Consider the following 19,736-nt stretch of genomic DNA (forward strand, 5'->3'; position numbering starts at 1 on the left):
TAAAAAGGCATTAATCCCTGCGACAGCTGTGCATTTGCTTAGGCAGTTAACTGTTGACAAAGCCTGCTGACAATTTGTCAATTAGGCGGCAGCACTACATGCACAGATTTGTATTTGTGTGTGTGTGTTATGCGCGTTGAACACATGACGGCTGACCGACCGCCCAAATGCTGCTCTGATTTTTCAAATGCGGGTCAAAGGTTGAAAGTAGCCTCATATAATTATATACATGTATATATGTATATGTACATGTGTGAATGTGTTTATAGACATGTATGAGTGAACATGCTACTTCAACCCTTTATGCTTGTGTGAACAAGCTTTTTTCACTGCTTACAAATATCAAAATCACTAAACTAATCCAATAAATATTAAATTTGCTTGTTTATACCAATGCATGTATATGTATTAGTGTGAGATGCACATGCTTGAAATATTAAATTATCATAAAATTTGTGAAATTTTGCTGCACACATACCCACACAGCTATCAACCTTCCACATATGTACATATACATATGTCTGTTTGTATATACATACATATATGAATGACATACTTTTAAATTGAAGCTGACAATTTCTTCACCCACTTCACGTATTTCTTATTGTCATATTCATTGTAGTATTAGGTTGTCTTCTTACACTCATACATACAAAACACACGATTTGCATTGTACGAATTTTGAAATATTTCCGCTTCCGCCGTGTCATCTTCGTAAGCCTTCAGCGGCGACACAATCAAGGCACTTAACACGCCATTTACAGATCTAGATGTTGAATGATTTCGCTAACAAAAGCTGAGAAGAATGTTAGGAGGGCGGCGTAAAAATTCCTGACAGCAGCCAAATAGAGCATATATATATACATTAGGGTGGGTCAAAATGTTTTGGATAACACTTACTTGCTGTGTCGATCATGCCACTTAGCTATTATGTCTATGTAGGCACTTACGTTTGTATTAGAGTGGATCAGATTGTGTCGGAAGATACAACATATTCATAAATTTATCATAAAAAAAGAATAAATAATAAAAATAAAATACTTTACAATTTTGAGGCAATTTTTTGCTAAAAAAATTTAATAAAATTCTAAAAATTATATTTTATGATATATGATGGAGTTTTACCTTGAATAACTTTTGAGCGCGTCGTCTTAGCAATAATTCATGTTAGAGGCATTTTGTAGATCGTTAAATTTTCTACGAGGATTAGTTTTAATTTTCACTATATAATATTTTTTTTAAATACACTAAACATCCAAACAAAATACTAAAATAAAATATTCTTTCTATGTTATGCTATTCATATAGGCGATCAGAAATATCAATGGACCAACTGTGTAGATTATTATTACGAGATATTACCAGTATTTGTATACTGAGGTGTCGACATCGAACTGCAATTTTGCACAAGTTATTTTCACACCAACAAAAGCTGCTTATTTGCCGGAATGGCCGCTAGCGGACCTATACATATAGCATATAGCTGCCATACAAACTAAACGATCAAAATCAAGCTCTTGTATGGAAAATTTTTTTATTTCATAAGTTATTTGCACGAAATTTTACATAATTTTTTTTTTAAAGACAACGCTGTAATTATCCGAACATATTTTACAGATTGGACCACTATAACATACAGGCCATACAAGCTGGTCCTCAAAACTAAGTGCTTGTAAGGGAAATTCTTCAATTATGAAGGGTATTCTAGCTGCGGTGCAGTTGAAGTTAACGCTATTCTTAATTTTTTTTTTTTTTGATTTTTAAATAAATTTTCATGTTGGAAAAATATATTATTTTTTTTGTCCCACCCTAGTACATATGTACATAAGTATGTCCCCACAAAGACATTACAGTTGTGTGGCTTGTATAGTATAGCGAATCTCATGACGAATTCGATGATTGAAAGGAGGACTAAATTTCGACTATGTTTGTATGACTTACGTATGTATGTATTATAAGCTTTTATGCCTACAAATATGATATAAATGCTAATGTGCTGCCCGCCAAAACATGCTTTGAACTTGTTAGAAGGAGTTTGATTAGATCCGGCAAAAAAAGTTGGTCTTGATATATGTACATATATATGTATGATTGCATGCATATCTAAATGTACTATTTTTTCACACAATCTGACAACTGCTCAAATGGAAGCAAGCCTTTTACCTGGCACATATTAAGCGCATAAATACATACTACACTTCCTGGCAGTAAAACAGCTAAGTAGTTGAAATAAACATTGGTCCAGAACAAAAAAAAAATGACTAGTACGAAAAAAGTGTAACTTGTGGGAATTGTAAAATAATTATTTAAAAATTCTTACCTATTTTTATTTTCCTTGTATTTCTGCATTTTTAAACCAGAAAATAATGGTTTTGATCCCTCAAACTATAGAACACATGTCTGGGTACAGACGAACCCAAATTCTTTAGGGACTGCACTCGTGAAAACATTATTTTCGCTTGTCGAAGTTAGGCCCCCAAATCGAAGTATTTGCCTCGGAAATGGAAAATAGTTCCATAGAAAACATTAATATTAATACCAGTAAAAAATTACTAAAAAAATTTAAAAATTTCGATAGAATCTACCTTTTTCAGTTATTTATTATATGTATATGGTATATAACATTTTTCGATCAAACTGTTCTGGTATATATATTACATTTATTTTCATAGTCAACTTCTCTAAACATTTAAAAATACTTATAAGGAACATTACTGCTTCTGCTTAGGGAAACACTCGAGCGACTAGTTGGACTTGCAGCAGCTCTTGGTCTCTTTGCTCTAAGTTTACAACTAGTTAGTTTCTCTGCTGGGTACGTGAGTCCTTAAATGCACTTCTTACATAAATATGTATACATCTTACTAACATATACTTAAATATTTAGATATGCGCATTATGATTTGTGTAATGTTTTGAGCTTATGGCCATTAGTTGATTGAGTATGGCACTTATTATGATCGAAATGCTGTTAGAAATGTATTATAGCCTTCATGTGTGATTGTGGCATACATACATACATACATAGACCATACTTATGAGCGAAAAATTTGTGATAATAGCTTTTGTGTGTATTCTATTTACGAATTCAACAGACGCTTATGTTATAGGTTTATCAGTTGATTACATATGTAGTGCGGCATTAGCTTAAGTTGATTTTCTAAGGAAATGATTTCATGAAAACTATTCAGGAAAGAAATTAAATTGAAAAGAGATACAGGCAAAGAGATTTCAGATTATAATCTGCCGTACGAATATGTAGTACAAATTTCTGGAACTCTCTACAAGTAATGGTGCACAATGGTCCTTAAAATATTGCAAATAAAGGATGATCCACTTCGAGCTTCTCTACTTCACAGGAACTTCAAATTTTATGGGGAATATTTATTATGATTCGAAACAACATTCTTGGAAATTTATTTTTTGATGATTATCTTCTTCAAATGTTAACCGCGGCTACGTCTCAGATGGTCCATCCATTGAGTCCGATTTTTGTTGAGTCGTTCGAGCATTCCGACTGGTAATTGGCGAATGACATGCGTGATGTTTTGCTCCAAGACCTGAAACGAAGCAGGATTGTCGGCATAGACTTTAGATTTTACATATCCTCATAGAAAAAAGTCCATCGGTATAATATCACAAGATCTTGATGGCCAATCTACCGGCCTAAAACGTGAAATTATCTGCTCAACAAAGTGTTCTCTCAATAAATCAATTGATTGATGCGATGTGTGAGAAGTAGCGCCGTCTTGTTGAAACCAAATGTCGCCGAGATCACGAGCTTCCATTGCAGATATCAAATAGTCGGTTATCATTGATCGTCACACCAAACCGTTGTCATTTCTGGATAAAATGGCAGTTCTTGAATCTTTTTAGTTTTTTCTTCATCCCAAACGGTGCAATTTTCCTTGTTTGCATGCTCCTTAAGCCACATAAGGGCCTCTTCGCTGAACAAAATTTGGCTCGAAATCGGATATTCTTGGAACTTTTCAAAAACCCATATAACGAAGCGATATCGCTTGGGAAGCTGGAGTGGTTTTAGTTCTTGCACAATCTGTATTTTGTACGCTTTCAATTTAAAATCTTGACGTAAAATGCGCCAAGTCGTTCCATACGTCAGTCCGAGTTGCTGGCCTTCTTGTACACTCCCTGCTACGGCTGCTATATTTTCTTCACTGCGCGCTGGACGCGGTCTATTCCAACGGCTCAACATGTCATGACCGCCTGCTGTGATTATTTGGTCCCCTGAAAAGGCTCTACAGCTCTTCACTTTACACTGTGAAAAAGTGGGTTAAACCTGGACCAAAAGTATACGACCATGATGTATTAGAAGCCGTATTAAAGAACTTGAGTAATACTCTTAGATGGAGAGCGTTGAATTTTTCAGTTAGATTCTGCTCGAGCATACAGGGCAAAAACACCCAGCCCTGGCTTTAAAGTCGTTACTAAATTGTATAGGTTTAGCTTTCATCTTATATAAGTAGCTATGAGTGGATGAAATAAACATAGCTTCCATTTTCCAATTAATCCGTCTTTGACTGGATAAAAAATCTAGGTCCGTTCCGGTTACGTAGACCCGACTGTCGAGGAAACGGAAACTTATAGTCTTACGTTCTGATTCTACCAAAAGTTTTATCTCTCTCACAACTGAAAAAAGGACTTTTAAAAAATTAAAAATTATTATTTATACAGTAAACTCCATGTTTATGATCCTCAAAATAAATACTAAACTGGAGTGTTGTTGCTTTTTTTCCTTTTTATGTATTCTTTGGGTTCGTTGCTTGCTTAACTGGAAAATAATCTCAATAATAGCCCCAAAATTTAGAATATTTCTGTCCACATATGTACTTATTTTCATACAGCAAATTATGTATTTATGCAGATGCGATTTTCTTCTTTCTGTTAATTTGAATATGCCACGAATTTGCTACACACACAGCACTCATAAGCCCTGTGTCCATCCTTAACCACATTTTGGTCACTCGTTTGATGTGGCGCCGCACACCGCATACCACTCACCATTCACCGCTCGTTGCATACAATAAAATGTTCGCTCTTCTAGTCACAGACAATTGGCGACTGTTAGCTGACGCGTGCGCCCCTAAGCTGGCTGCCAACATTCAACAAACATACATACAAGCAGACCAAATTCAGAAATGGGCGTAATTTAAATTTTCAACGCTCACTTAGCGAACAAAAGAACCAAAAAGAAAAATTTAAGTGAAAGTAACCAGAGACGCAGCGTTTGTTGTCACACACATTTGTACATATGTATATGTGTTTAAAATGAAAAAAATAATAATAAATTTAAGATCTCGGCATAAAAGTGAAAAATCCTTTAAGTAGTCCTGCCGCAGTAATAATATATAATACTTTAAAGAGCGCTGAGTCATATACATTATAAATTATGAATGAATTGCCTGTATTTTTTAGGTTTTTGTATGTCAATTTAGCGGCCTTTGATTTTTTATTTATTTATTTTTTCTTATTTTCCACCGCTTTATTTTCCTGCTTGTTCTTTCCTCAAGCCATTTTTTGGCTTCAGCCTTCCTTTGTGCTCAAATTTCCCGCCTCATGTCCCGCAGTCGTAAAAATAAAAGATGACAAGTATGTGTGTGCACATGGTTGTATGTGCCTTCGCGTGCAACACAATAGTCCTTGCCCCATTTTGTAGCCCTTGAAAACGGCGCTTGTCATTTCCCAAACGCATTTCGCTGTAATGTCAGCGCCATAAAGTTCTCATTGTTTACATTCAGTTAATTATTGTAATGCTGTAACTTTGTCTGTCGTACTTGTTTTTGTGTGACTTTTTTTTTTGTTTCTTGTTTGGGTGGGCAACTCTGCCTTGAGTGATGGCTTACAAGTGTCCAATGGGAATGAGTGCAGCAAATAAAGTTGATTGCGCTCTCACATTTGTACATTTACTTTATGACATTGACATTGTTCCGTTTTGTGAGAGGAAACCCGTTATTTTAATTATGCATTCTGAAATTGTGTTCTTAAAGAGATGTTAATATGTCGCACTCTCGTGCTCAAGTGTACTTTTACTTTCAATTTTAAATGATAAATTAATAGTATTCTTTTAAATTATTATTTATTAAATTTGGAAATTATATTTCTTTATCAAAAAGACTTGGTTATTCCCAATGCTGTTCTTATGAAAGACCTATCGTTCCGTCAAATTCTCTCGACTCTCTGACTCTCTCTTCATGACTATTGTACTACTAATTTTTCAAATTATAATATTGATTCTTCAAACAATTTACGACTTCATTAGTGAACACTTTGATTGGTCAGCTGTAACTAACGGGTTTTTGAGTAGGGACGCTGCAAAATAGGCCGATAGGGAAGCAAACGATGCCATATTTTTCCCGCTCTTTTGACATTTCTTTTCACTAAGGTTTGCCATTTCAAAATGGAAAGAAATACATACGATCCAAGGAGTCCAAATTAAATTTACTACCGAAATTCGGAGTCAGTGGCCTCAACTTTAAAAATTAGAAACTGGTACTAGAGATATACCGTTATTACATATAAAGAATATAGACACTATAAAATTGTTTAGTTTTTATAATTTTCGATTTAGAAATTTTTTAATTTTCGTGTATTCAACCATTATGCTTGATATAATTTTCGACAAAATGTGCTAAAATTTGCTCTAGACGTTAGTTGGCAACTCTATTTCAAATATTTTTTAGACTCAGGACTTCCAGAATAGTTATTTAACATCTCTACAGCGTGAAAAAGTTTTGTTACATTTTTGCCAATTTTGTTTTTATCAAGGCATGGCAACTCCATTACAAAATAAATTTTCATTAAAGACTTCTGGCATGGCTTTTTAGATTTCTCTGTCTTTTTATATAAGTATGTATGTATGCATATCTCTATGTAAAAAAACTTTGCTAATTGAACTATTACAAAAAGGTGGCAACTCCATACCAAAATGGAAGACTTCCAAATATTTCAATTTGAATTTTCTAATCTAAATTATTTTTTTCAATTACCGTTGCCACATATTTCTACTTTTTAAAATAAATTTTGCAAAAAAATCGCTAAGATTTACTGTTAACGGTAGGTGGTAACTCCATTTAAAAAAAATTGGATTCAAGACTTCCAAAATGCTTTTTTAGCTTCACTGCAGCTAGCACAAGTTATGTAGCATTTTCATTAGTTTTATTTTTATTAAAGGGTGGCAACTCTATTCCAAGAAAATTACATAGACAACTACAGGATGTCTTTTTATGTGGCCTTCGTTTTGTATACATTTTTTTCCAATATTTTACTATTGCGAAAAAGTGGCAACACTATTCAAAAATATATTTAAATAAAAGACTCTAAGAATATTTAGATTTAGTTTTTCTAATTTGGACTTTTCTTTAATTAATTGCGTTTGCCACATTTTCGGGATTTTATCAATGTGTGGCAACTACATCTGCTGACAAGAAAGCAACATTCGAAGCTTTGAACAGTAGCTAAAGAATTAATCGAATTATAATCAAATGCATACTCTAAATTATAATATTTAATTTCGAAATCTGCTGCCTGTTGCTGAGAAAAGCCGTTAAATGTATATAATTGGAACTGGCAATTTTTTCAAACTCGAAAACGCAGTTTTTGATATTTCTGAAAAAAATTGTGATATTTTACATATTTTTTTATTTTTAAATAAATTTTCACTAATACTTATTTTTTTTTTTAATTTCAGATTCAACAAAAACAAATTTGATGAGGTATGTATTCTAAAATTTGTTTTTTAGTTAAAAAGTCCAGAAAACTTATAAACAAAAATGCTGATTAATTAAAAAATATCATATCGTATTAAAGTTCTTCAAGAAAAAAATCCAAAATCTAGTAAAAACTTGTCCATCCTTAATATGACAAAACCTTAGCAAGGAAACTCGCTTTTCCCGTACCTCGACCTTTTTGTAAAGTACACCGTTAATTAACGAAAATCCCTCTGTCACCATTGGGCTTACTTTTGTCGTACCTCCACTTGTCATCTCCTCTGACATATGAATTCATTGTCTTTGTTCTCTTCACTTCTTTAATACGTTATTACTTACATACTCTACATACTTATGTACATATGTATGTATATAATCACCGAAATATGCATATTTAAAGATTGTTCAAGCAAAAGAATCATAATTTTAATGCTCGACCGTTTCCTTGGTGTTCCATTACACACTTGCACGCACACACACACACACACACACTTCGATAAGTTGAAATACACGCATAAGCGCTCATATAGCGTCTGATAGGCGTCGTTGCGCCTGAACCTGTGCTCGGTTGTTATTGAACACTGTACGTAGGCAAGGTTCATACAAACACACACACACATTATATAGTCTCATGCTGCTCACTTCTCCTCCACTTGCGCTCAGTGCTTGGCATCACATTACCATAATTCCTTAATTTCTTGTTTTTTTTTCTGGGAAAAATTGGCCTCCCATTTTCCGTTTTTATTTATTTCTTTCTTTCTTCTTTAATTTTTTACGATACCCATAAACAAATTATGAGCGACGCATCGAATTTTTCGTGTGACTTATTCTTCGGCACAATATCGAAGTTTTTGTTGTTGGAAAAAATAAAACACAAGGCGCATTCACCTATAAAATATTGCACAAACTGTCTGATTGACGGAGAAAAAAAGACGTCTTAAAAGTTTATGAAGCAATAAAAATTCTCGTAATTGTACGACTTGGCCCTTTTGTCCCTCACTTTTACTTAAATTTTACTTTTGTACCTTAATGCTGTCCATTATTACTTACAGTTAAGGTAATGAGAAGATATAAAGTTAAAACAATCAGTGGAACAGGTTTTGAGTTGAGATCGTTGGAACCGCTTTAAAATTTATTAAGTTGTGGAAATTTGGTGATTTAAATTTTACAAGGAATTTTTATTGAATTCAAAATTCATTTGATGTTGAAAATATTAGGCTAAAATTATTATATGCATATGTCTGCAGTGCTGGGTCTTAAAATTTTGAAAAATATACCTCAATGTTGAGTGTAAGACCAAATTTTTAATATATTTCACAGTGATATCAAGATAATTTTAAAAGTTATGTAAATAAGAGTAATGTTTTTTTTTTATTTTGGGATTAAAGAAAAAACAAATATTATTATTTCCGAAAATCGCTTTCTTGTTTCTCAAAATATTCTCCATTACGATCTTCACACTTTTGCAAGCCTTTGAACCAATTCTCAAAGCACTTTTACTTCTCTAATTGACGTATCTCCAAAACATGCGTTCTGAACGCATCAATCGCCTTTTCATGTGTCAAATGATGCCTATGTTTATTTCATCGTAAGTGAGTAAAAATAATTGATTCGATGATTCATCACCTGTCACAATGTCATAGAGGAGTTTCGAAGCACGGCATGCATGCCTTTACCATTTCTCTGGATTGATCGACACGAGGTTTCTTGATCGATTCATTAATAATGTGCAATCCATTGTTACCAATTTTTTTATAGTCAATTCAATTGTTCATGCCGTATTACGGGTATGCTGGTCGCTCTAATGCCTATAGTTGTTGCAATCTATCGATATATCACATTACGGTCTTGCATTATCAGTTTGACCACAGCATCAATATTTTTCAAAATAACAAGTAATTTTAGATGATCTTCATGAAATTCGTCTTGATGTGATTTACGTATCTGGATGAAATTCACCACACCATCTATAAGTACTTTAACTTGATGGAGTTTCGTCGCCAAAACTTTAATCAAGTTCCTCAATGCAATTTTGCTGGATTAATCCACGTCGAAAGTTACAAACAATAATTGGTTCACGGTTTAATTTCATTTGATGGCTGAGGTCAAATATTTCTTGTAACCCGTTGCACAAAAAAAAAATATTTTATAAATTTATCGTTGAGGATATCCTTGGCCATATTTGGTACGAAAATATGTAGCTTTAAAATCATTGTGATGTCCCTGAGGTAACTCTTCTTGGTCGGATGTAAACGGCTTAAGAAATCGAATAAACGTTTCTGAATTGAAAATACATGCCCTTACAAGATCCCTTTTTGATACTATTTTTTCAACTTTACACCCTACTTTGATGTGATTACAAGAAGTATATATCTCAATACAAATCTGCAGATAAATCAATCTTTCAGAGTTCCACCGATTTTCGCTTCAAAATATATATTATCGCCTCTATTATGTAAGCTTAACTAAATACTGATTTATGTCATTGTATAGCTTTCATGTTCTTTCACTGTCGCAAATGTTGAGAACGATCCTTCTGGTAATATAAGAGAGGCACTGTAATAATAAAATAAAACGTTGCCTACATTTGGGAGCCAAGCTAAGTTTTTAGCCAAGTCACACACTAAATAGAAATATGTTGAATAGATAATGATTAGTGGCGCATATAAAATTGATATTGTGACAGAGTTTGTTACGTTTCTCTTTAATTTAGTTCCTGCATGATTTTTGTTTCAAAATATTGTAGTTTCTTAAATTATGTAAATAAAATTAAATACTGATTCATAAAATGATATATTTTTAAAGATATTAGACTGCCGCACATATTGACAGCTGTCCTGCTAGTGATATACAGATCAGTGCACTAATAAAATAAAATGTTGCCTACATTTAGGAGCCATATGTATATTTTAGCGTGGTCAAACACCAAATAGTAAGATTTTAAATAGATAATGTTTATTAAAGTATATAAAATTGATATTGAAAGGGTAACGATTTTTTTTTAAGTTAGTCCTTACACGGTTTTCGTTTCGAAAACTAGGAGGAATTTAGTTGGGTCAAAAACCAAGTAAATAAAGAGATTTTAAATAGAAATTTATTTTTTTAATAAAGTTTATAACCTTGATATTGTGAATATTTTTATCAAGATAATCTTCCATTTTGTTCCTACAGGCTTTTACTGTTTGATATCAACTGAATTTCCTATCTATATTCACGAGCAGGAACAATCACCATCTTCATTTTCCGGCACTTCCTCAGTTATACTTTCCATCTTAATATTTATTTATAATTTATTTACACATCTTCCTTTCACCTTCGGGCGTGCCATGCAGTAATCCCATAATTGACAACGTTCGCCGTGATTTATGCTTCCACTTATAGGCTATGGGGCTGTCACCAGAGCTCCTGCCTTTGTGCCTGCATCGTTTTATTATTAAAACCTTTTAAAATGAACTTAAGAATTAAATACCCATTACTCATGAAGTGTCGAAGAAGCCTGCCACACACGGTGGCACAGCTTACCTGCAGTCAAATATGTGATTGTATATGTATGTGTGTCAATTATATAAGAGCTCTTATTTATGTATATGTAATTACTAGTAACCCTCTTTCAAGCGCCACTTTATACCCTTGCGATCATGCAAATAATGCCGTTGCTCTCCTCCACTCATATAATATGCCTACGTAATATCGTGTTGTGCCCCAATTCCGCCTCATGCGGCATGAATATCAAACGCGCCACAACGAATTTAGTGAAAAGTTTGTTTGGTCTTTTCTCGGTATTTTCCATTCAATAATTACTATGCATATTAAGTAAGTACACGTATTTACTTTTTAGATTTGTGGCGCCGCACTTTGACGTGAAAAGTTTCTGTAATGGAAACCTTGTAACCAGACGTCTGCCAATTGTTACCCGAAATGGACTAACGAGTTTTTGTTTAGTCTACTCAATTTTTGCTTTGTACTTGTGTGCCACTGCGGCATGCTACAGCGGCTAGCGCTTCTAACGAAATCGCTATGTATCAGCGTTATTTGTTGCAAGTACAATTCTGTTGGAATTACACAAAAGTTTTTTTTTTCTTTTTTCGATTTTTTGCATGCACTGCTGACTGACTGAATTACTTTATTATATGTTTGTTTATATATGTATATGTGCAACATGCCGCTTTGTTTCTGTAAATATTTGAGTACACTCTTTTATAACTGTTTTATATTGGCTTCATTCATAAATAAGTTTGTTTATTGGCTTGTGACAGCGCAGTCAAGCGTGAAGCAGTTTTCATGCAATAAATTGGCGAGCGAAAATTGCTATTTGTGGCATGAAGACATAAAGGCAAAAAAGGGCTTACTGTTGTTCCTGTTGTTTTTGCTGTATTTGCTTCATTTATTTGCTATCGAATTTTAAATTCACAGAATTTTATTTGTTGCATGGCATTAAATGCTCGTGCAAATTTTGCGTTAACGGTATATGTGAGGTTATGTTTGTTCAAACTTCCTTTTAAGCCCATTTCTTTTCTAAAAATAAATTGATAAATATTTAAAAATTGCTAGGTTGAATTTGTTCTTCTTTTATTATTTAAAGCGGTAAAATATTTTATTTAAAAATATTTTGAAATGCAGACAAATATTTTCAGTTATTCACTTAAATCCGCTTAGAATTTTTAAAAATTGTGTATAAGCTTTAAAAAATATATTTATTGATTTCTGTTTATATTATTCTATTATTTTTCATTAATATGTTTGAATTAAATTGAGAACACAATTTTTGGAAAGCGGTTTGTAATGTTTTCAAGTTTTGAAAGTTTAATATACGTAACTGTGTTTTAAAAGTTCCCGAATGTTTCTACGAGAACTTTGTATATTGTTGGAATACACTTTTTATAGGTTTATTAAGAGGAATCTCAAGAAGGAGTGCACAGTATGTTTTCTTGTTCTAATCGAACATCACATACAAATAATACTAATTTGCTAACAAATGAAAAGGTAACTTAAGCTTTAGAATTAACATAGGAGAGACATGTTAACTAATAGAAACTTTATTCTAGTAGATTTCGAATCTCACCTCAGAAACAAATGTAAAAAAAAAACATTAAAATATTCTAGGGCTTACCACTCCTTGATAAGTTAGTGAATGATACCCCTCAATCTATGAAAATAAATCTACTAGAGAATTAATCAGCCATCTGAAGGTCAATCAGCTCCATATTTTATCTTTAAACTGTTTTTTTTTTTTCAAAACTACATTTTAAATTTGCTTGAGTGATTGCTTTTAGAAATAATCCGATCACCACCAAATTTCTGCTTGTTCTGTATCATATAGTTCTTCATGCTGTGACCTAACACGTTTTTTAATCTAAGCAAAAATCGAATTTTGACATACCAAAAACCACCACAATTTTGTTATTTTTGAAGTTTCACCGTAGGTCAATCTATGGAAAATATCTCCTAGTAGAGAATTGGATGACATCGAAATCTGGAGGACATGTTTAATGTCGACAGAGATAACTCGAACAATATTTATTTATTTCTTCAAATGTTTTACTGTGTTCTCTTATTCTTAAATTCATATAAATATACCCTTGAAATTTAAAACAAGTGACTAGTTTTTTTAATTCCCAAAATTCGCATTTTCTTAGGCTGTCACACCTTAGCTCAAGTATTTCTTACAGTTTACGGCTGCGTATCTATAATATATTTCTATAATCCAAAACTATGGCGGCTTGTTTAACTTCTCATAATCGCATACACCCCAACAGCCAAGTATTTCCTATCTCCTAAATGAAGGGTCAGTTTTCATACTTAAAAGATAATCCAACATATTAGTGGGTTACATGACACTTTTTGTTGAATATACCCACATCTTTCACCATTATTAAAAAAATCGTTAGATATTTGATTTTTTTCTCGGTTAGTTTTTCTCTGATGGTTTATATACCCTTTTAGTTTCGACGGAATCGAATTATATCGATAGCCCTGTAAGATCTGTGGGTTTTACTTTGCCTGCAAAGAGGTGGTTAATGTCATGTGGAGACTCCTTGTAAACAGAATATACATATGTAAGTTATAGTGTATTTCGGATATTGCAGAGTTTAGTCTACTACAATATCCAAAAAGAGTTTAAAGTTTTTGTACTGTCAGATAATAGATTCGCTAAATGAACGTATATTCTGTTTGTTTAAAAAAGAGTATGACATTAATTTTAAATAACCTGTTATGAATACCATTTTCGATCTGTTCTCAGATTTACTTTTTTTTAGCCTTCTTCTGGTAGAAATACATAGTATATATCAAAATGGTCTGTCTGTGATTAATATCTACTTCCCTTAATATTATTTATAGATATTCAGTAGGTTTATTATAAATTTAATTATAGATTTATTATAAATTAAATTTCCTTTCTCTATGTAATATTCTATACTTAAGGGACCAGACACTAGAGGCCCGTATTTCGAGCTTTTTCGGCAATTAATAAAAATGCATTTTTACTATCCAATTTTTATCATTTGTTTACCCATATTTTAAGGGTACATAAAATTAATGTCAAAAAACAAAATTTTTTAGAATTGGATATGCTTTCTTAAAGTAGAAGGGGTTTTTACCCGCATTCTCGTCGAAATGATTACTCTTGCGGTCATCTAAAAAATTAAAGAACGGTGGATTCTTGATTAGTACGAATGATGCTATCTCAAAAAGCTGCAAAACTAAAAACAACTGCTTCAAAAAATGGCGGCTAGTGAAAAATTAAGATCAACATTTTTACTAATCTTTTTATACTCTCCCAACAAAGTTGCTAAAGAGAGTATTATAGTTTTGTTCACATAACGGTTGTTTGTAAGTCCTAAAACTAAAAGAGTCAGATATAGGGTTATATATACCAAAGTGATCAGGGTGACGAGTAGAGTTGAAATCCGGATGTCTGTCTGTCCGTCCGTCCGTCCGTCTGTCCGTCCGTCTGTCCGTCCGTCCGTCTGTCCGTCCGTCCGTCTGTCCGTGCAAGCTGTAACTTGAGTAAAAATTGAGATATCATGATGAAACTTGGTACACGTATTTCTTGGCTCCATAAGAAGGTTAAGTTCGAAGATGGGCAAAATCGGCCCACTGCCACGCCCACAAAATGGCGGAAACCGAAAACCTATAAAGTGTCATACTTATGCCCTAAATGAAGATATTAAAGTGAAATTTGGCACAAACCATCGCATTAGAGAGGGGCATATTTTCATCTAATTTTTTTGGAAAAGTGGGCGTGGCCCCGCCCCCTACTAAGTTTTTTGTACATATCTCGGAAACTACTATAGCTATGTCAACCAAACTCTATATAGTCGTTTCCTTCAGGTATTTCCATATACAGTTCAAAAATGGAAGAAATCGGATAAAATCCACGCCCACCTCCCATACAAAGGTTATGTTGAAAATCACTAAAAGTGCGTTAACCGACTAACAAAAAACGTCAGAAACACTAAATTTTACGGAAAAAATGGCAGAAGGAAGCTGCACCCAGGCTTTTTTTAAAAATTGAAAATGGGCGTGGCGTCGCCCACTTATGGACCAAAAACCATATCTCAGGAAGTACTCGACCGATCTCAATGAAATTTGGTATATAATATTTTCTTAACACCTTGATGATATGTACGAAATATGGGCGAAATCGGTTCACAACCACGCCTTCTTCCGATATAACGCTATTTTGAATTCCATCTGATTCTCTGTATAATGCAATATATACATTAGGAACCAAAATAAACAAATATGTAAATGACGGATAATGAAGTCTCGATTATCACTTTATCATGCGAGAGTATAAAATGTTCGGTGACACCCGAACTTAGCCCTTCCTTACTTGTTTAATTTTCAATTTTGTCGAATTTTTAAAAATAATATTCAAGTAAATCGGCTGATTAAAGATACTGTGGCGAGGACATCGAAAAAGCAGTTTCGTAAAAGTTTAGTTAGAAAAATGAGTGTTAATTCCTGAGTCGTCTGCTAAACCGGTACAATTTCCACGACACTATACCTTCGTAAATATTTATAGTGAGTTTTGACAAATCCTTTTAAGAATATAATTTTGAATGTTTAAAAAAACAACATTTAAATTTTTTAAAATTTCTCGAGTAAAGGCTAACCCCTTAAGTATAATGGAATAAAATAAAAACTTTTCAAGAATTTTAATATCCTAAAATTGGCAAAATCAACAAAATTAATACAACTTTTTTACTATTTTTGTTCTTTAACTCTTCTACATGTATTGGATCACTGACCTTCATTATTCATTAGCACAAACTTAAACCATCGGTCAGATATTTCTGTGTTATATACTCGTAGTTATAAAGTAATTCACAAGCAACACAATTTAATTAGTAAGCCAATTAAAGACATTAATTATGTAAGTAATCGCCTAAATATTTTCAAGTTGAAATAATTTCTGTCTATTTATGTCAAAATACTATATACACAAGTGAATATGTTAGCATGAACTCATTAAATTTTAATTATTAACAAAACATTTTAAATAATTAATTTTTCTCAGCACACAGACATGCGCTCATAATTCAGTAATTATAACCCGTATCGTTAAATATTAATTACCAAACCAATTTATGGTAAATAAATAATTTCATTACCCTTTAGCTCATCCTTTTTTTCGATTATTGGTTTCCCATAAAATTGGTCGTCTTTTCCAGATATTTCATGACATGAAAACTTCAGTCCGAAAAAAGTATTTTCAAGTCACGTCAACTGTTCCAAGTAACTGCATATTAATGACCAAACATTCTGACATTTATGCTATACAAAAGCTGTCAATGTGTCCACACTTTACTGCCTTCAAAAATAATAAAAAAAAAGTAAGAGAAAAGCAAAAAAAAAATATATGTCTTGCTGTCAACGTGCCGCCTGCGTCATTTTATCGAACAGTCCTTAAAGTGCTTACAGTCCTTTAACTCAAGCCGGCAGCTGTCAATGCACGCAGTACGAAGTGACCTACCCAAAGTTGACTCAAAGAATTTGCGCCAACATTGCAACACTTTGTCCACAACAATATTTACTAGACCTCCCGCTCCTCACTGCCCCTGCAAACACTCAGTATCGTTAAAAAGGGATATCCTCACTTGCTGGCGTATCCTTTTATGCGGTGACACTTTTTCATCGCCTTTATGGCCGCGCCCACTTTATTAGCCAACGACAATGCGTAAGGGACAACGACAAGAGCGTCTAATCGTTGCGGAGTTGTGCGCAAATACAAGGAAGTAGTTGGGTGTGTGCCACAACAGCAACACGCAAATTTACATACATTTATGTTTCATGAGCCAGCTCTATATTTGTTTTGCAGTTAGTTGGCAAGTGTTGTAAGAAGTGCCGACAAAAGGTTAACAGCAACCTCTCGTCCCTTCTCTGACGCGTTGAGTGAAAATTAACTTGGCTTGATATGCATGCAACCGCTATAACGTTACCGATAACGGCAATAACTTTATGTTGACATACTTACAACAGCTTGTTGTACATTCGTTTGTATTGAAAAGATATCGTTTGGAACAAAATTATGGGTTATGAGATCACAAGTGAAGGCAAAGCATGACATGGCATAGATAGCTCTCTCTATGTGTAAAAAAATCATATCGAGAAAATTCCCCTCGTCAAGCATAGTCTATATGTATGTGAGTATGTAGATAAATATTTTCACTATCAGGTGACTGAAATATGTCACTGACGAATGTCTGCTTGTGTAAAAAGATATTTAAGTGATAACTTTCGGGGGAGATTGCCTTACTTCACTTCTTATCGTTTTTTCTTCTTTGAACATATCCAACCTTCACTGAATATTTTTTAAATTTCAAGCATTGAGAGAATGGAAACTATAATAAGGATGTATCCATAAGGATGGTCTTAGTATAAAGTACCCCCCGTCTCTAATTCGCCGCATTAGAAATATTGATTTGTTCTACAGATAACTTCTTACGCAGTTTATTTTTTCATTGTCTGTAGAAATCAAGACTGCTTTTCTTCATCAATCCCACTTAGAAATTATTTTGAGAACGTAGTTTATCAGCTCTTCAGGCTTCTTTCCTTCGACATTAAGTTGAAAAATTTTTTAACGAAAAAAACAGGGTCTTTTCATGCAAGAATTACTTAATATTCCTCTGAAAACTGAAGGGAAATGCCTACTGTAGACATCGGAGCTACAACAAATCCCATAAAAGTTGCTCTAGTGACTATTGGGCGCTATATAAGAACCTAGAGAGCCCTCTGCGAGAGTGTAGATAGCTGTCATGAGTCCTCAGGTTTTAGGCGCATTATTGAGAAAGTTCTGCTTCACTAGGGTATCTGAGAAATGCTGATAGTGGTTGGACCGTGAGCAGAAATAATTTGTTGAACCTACTCCTAGATGCTCACTTTTCGTTGAACCATTCCGCTGAAGGATTGTCACTGGAACTTCGAAGAGACGAATGTCACATTGAGTGTCTCCATGTAGTCTATCTTCAGTCTCAATCCCGATTTTTTCTACCTTTCTGTGGTTTATGGAAGAATCTTACAGGTTTCAAGTAGCATATTCAAAAACTTGGTGCTATTCAGGAAAGCTGTTCTTATGAAAGTATGGTCTTTTTTCTTTTCTTCACGTTAATCTATGTTATTAAAAGACAGAAGTTTAGAAGTGTTTGCAGATTTTTTTGCACCATTTTACTCAGTCTTCATTTTAAATGCTGGGAACAAAAGAATATTCTCCAAATAAATTGTTCAAAGCAGAAAAGGTCTGTGAGACCAATTGCGCCCAACTAAAGGTTAACATACTTTTGAAAGCTATTTTCTAATGGTAATTGTAGTTATTATTATAATAGAAAAACTACAAATTCCTGAAATCCAATTATGAACCTATAAACATACACAATCATGCTATATAAAAGACATTCTTCGGCTCAAAGCTTTGACTTCTCGACTTATGAAAGTTGCCTCATGAACTGACCTCACGCACGCAACCCAAAAATGTTTTGTGTCTGCCTTCGGCCTTTCTCTCCGCTCTTGTCAGCTAGAAGGTGAACTGTCTTGCCTTCTCCGTTTGTGTCACGATATGGACTTTTTAACACTATTGTTATTTTGTTCACTTTATTGTTAACTTTGTATTAGCTTACAATAACATTAATGTGTTGTTGCTGTTGCGCTTGGTTGTGTTGGGGCTCTTACATAGTTGCTGTCATCTCACGAATTTGCTTGTCATTGCGAAATGTTGACAGTATCGAAGAGAATTTTTATAAAATGAACGCAAACAAAGGTTCAACAGAGACAATGGCAACAAAAAAGCATACCATCGAATACAAAAGCAACAATAATAACTGAGGCAACTTGCAAACAAAAAAAGCTATGGAGAGCCAATAACCACACATTGTAACCACAGCGAGTGAATTGGAAAATTCTTAGCATAACCCTTGACCCGCTGCAATATAAAATTGCGTTTAAATGTATGTAAGCATGCATGACACACTATTTTTTTTTTAATTTTACAAGCATTCTTGTGCATATGTTTAAGCGAAATAGGCCAAGTTGACAATGTATAGACAACATTTGCCCTGCTCTCTAGCATTCTTTCACTGCAGTCAAGTGGTATGCAAACATTTTTCTGTATAAAGAGATGTGTAATCATTTTGATGAGACACACCTACAATGTATTTTTATACATGTGTAAATTTAAGCTTCTACAGACTTCTAGTGAGATAAATAACGTTTAAATATTATGTGATGCGTTTTTAATGAAATTTTGTGCTTTTTAAAGTATTGGAGACTTTCGATATTTTTGTAGACTTTTAAAAAATCTGCGGAGAGTTTCAAAAATAATTGTTTTTTTCAAACATTGGCTTGTAAATATCAAATTTAAAAAGTTAAAACATTTTATAGCTTTAAGCTACTTGTTTACATTTACTACTGTACACTAGATATGTACACATGTCAGTTTCCCATCCACTTATTCATTAATTTATTTATACACGCTTTAAAAATGTACATAAATGTATCGTACACAACAATAACAAT

At 33.4% G+C, this 19,736-nt stretch overlaps 1 protein-coding gene across 3 annotated transcripts in view; it reads left to right on the forward strand.

The window, feature by feature from the left end:
* The window catches only part of LOC105228837 (uncharacterized), a 265,432-nt gene that overhangs the window by 71,105 nt on the left and 174,591 nt on the right, over positions 1-19,736 (forward strand). For all 3 annotated transcript variants that reach the window (XM_049456453.1, XM_049456454.1, XM_049456455.1), the window contains one exon: positions 7,703-7,727. The gene's annotated coding sequence lies outside the window, so the exon portion shown is untranslated. The remainder of the gene's footprint in view (positions 1-7,702; positions 7,728-19,736) is intronic.

The sequence above is a fragment of the Bactrocera dorsalis genome, chromosome 4 (genome assembly GCF_023373825.1).
Source record: "Bactrocera dorsalis isolate Fly_Bdor chromosome 4, ASM2337382v1, whole genome shotgun sequence".
Lineage (NCBI taxonomy): Eukaryota > Metazoa > Arthropoda > Insecta > Diptera > Tephritidae > Bactrocera > Bactrocera dorsalis.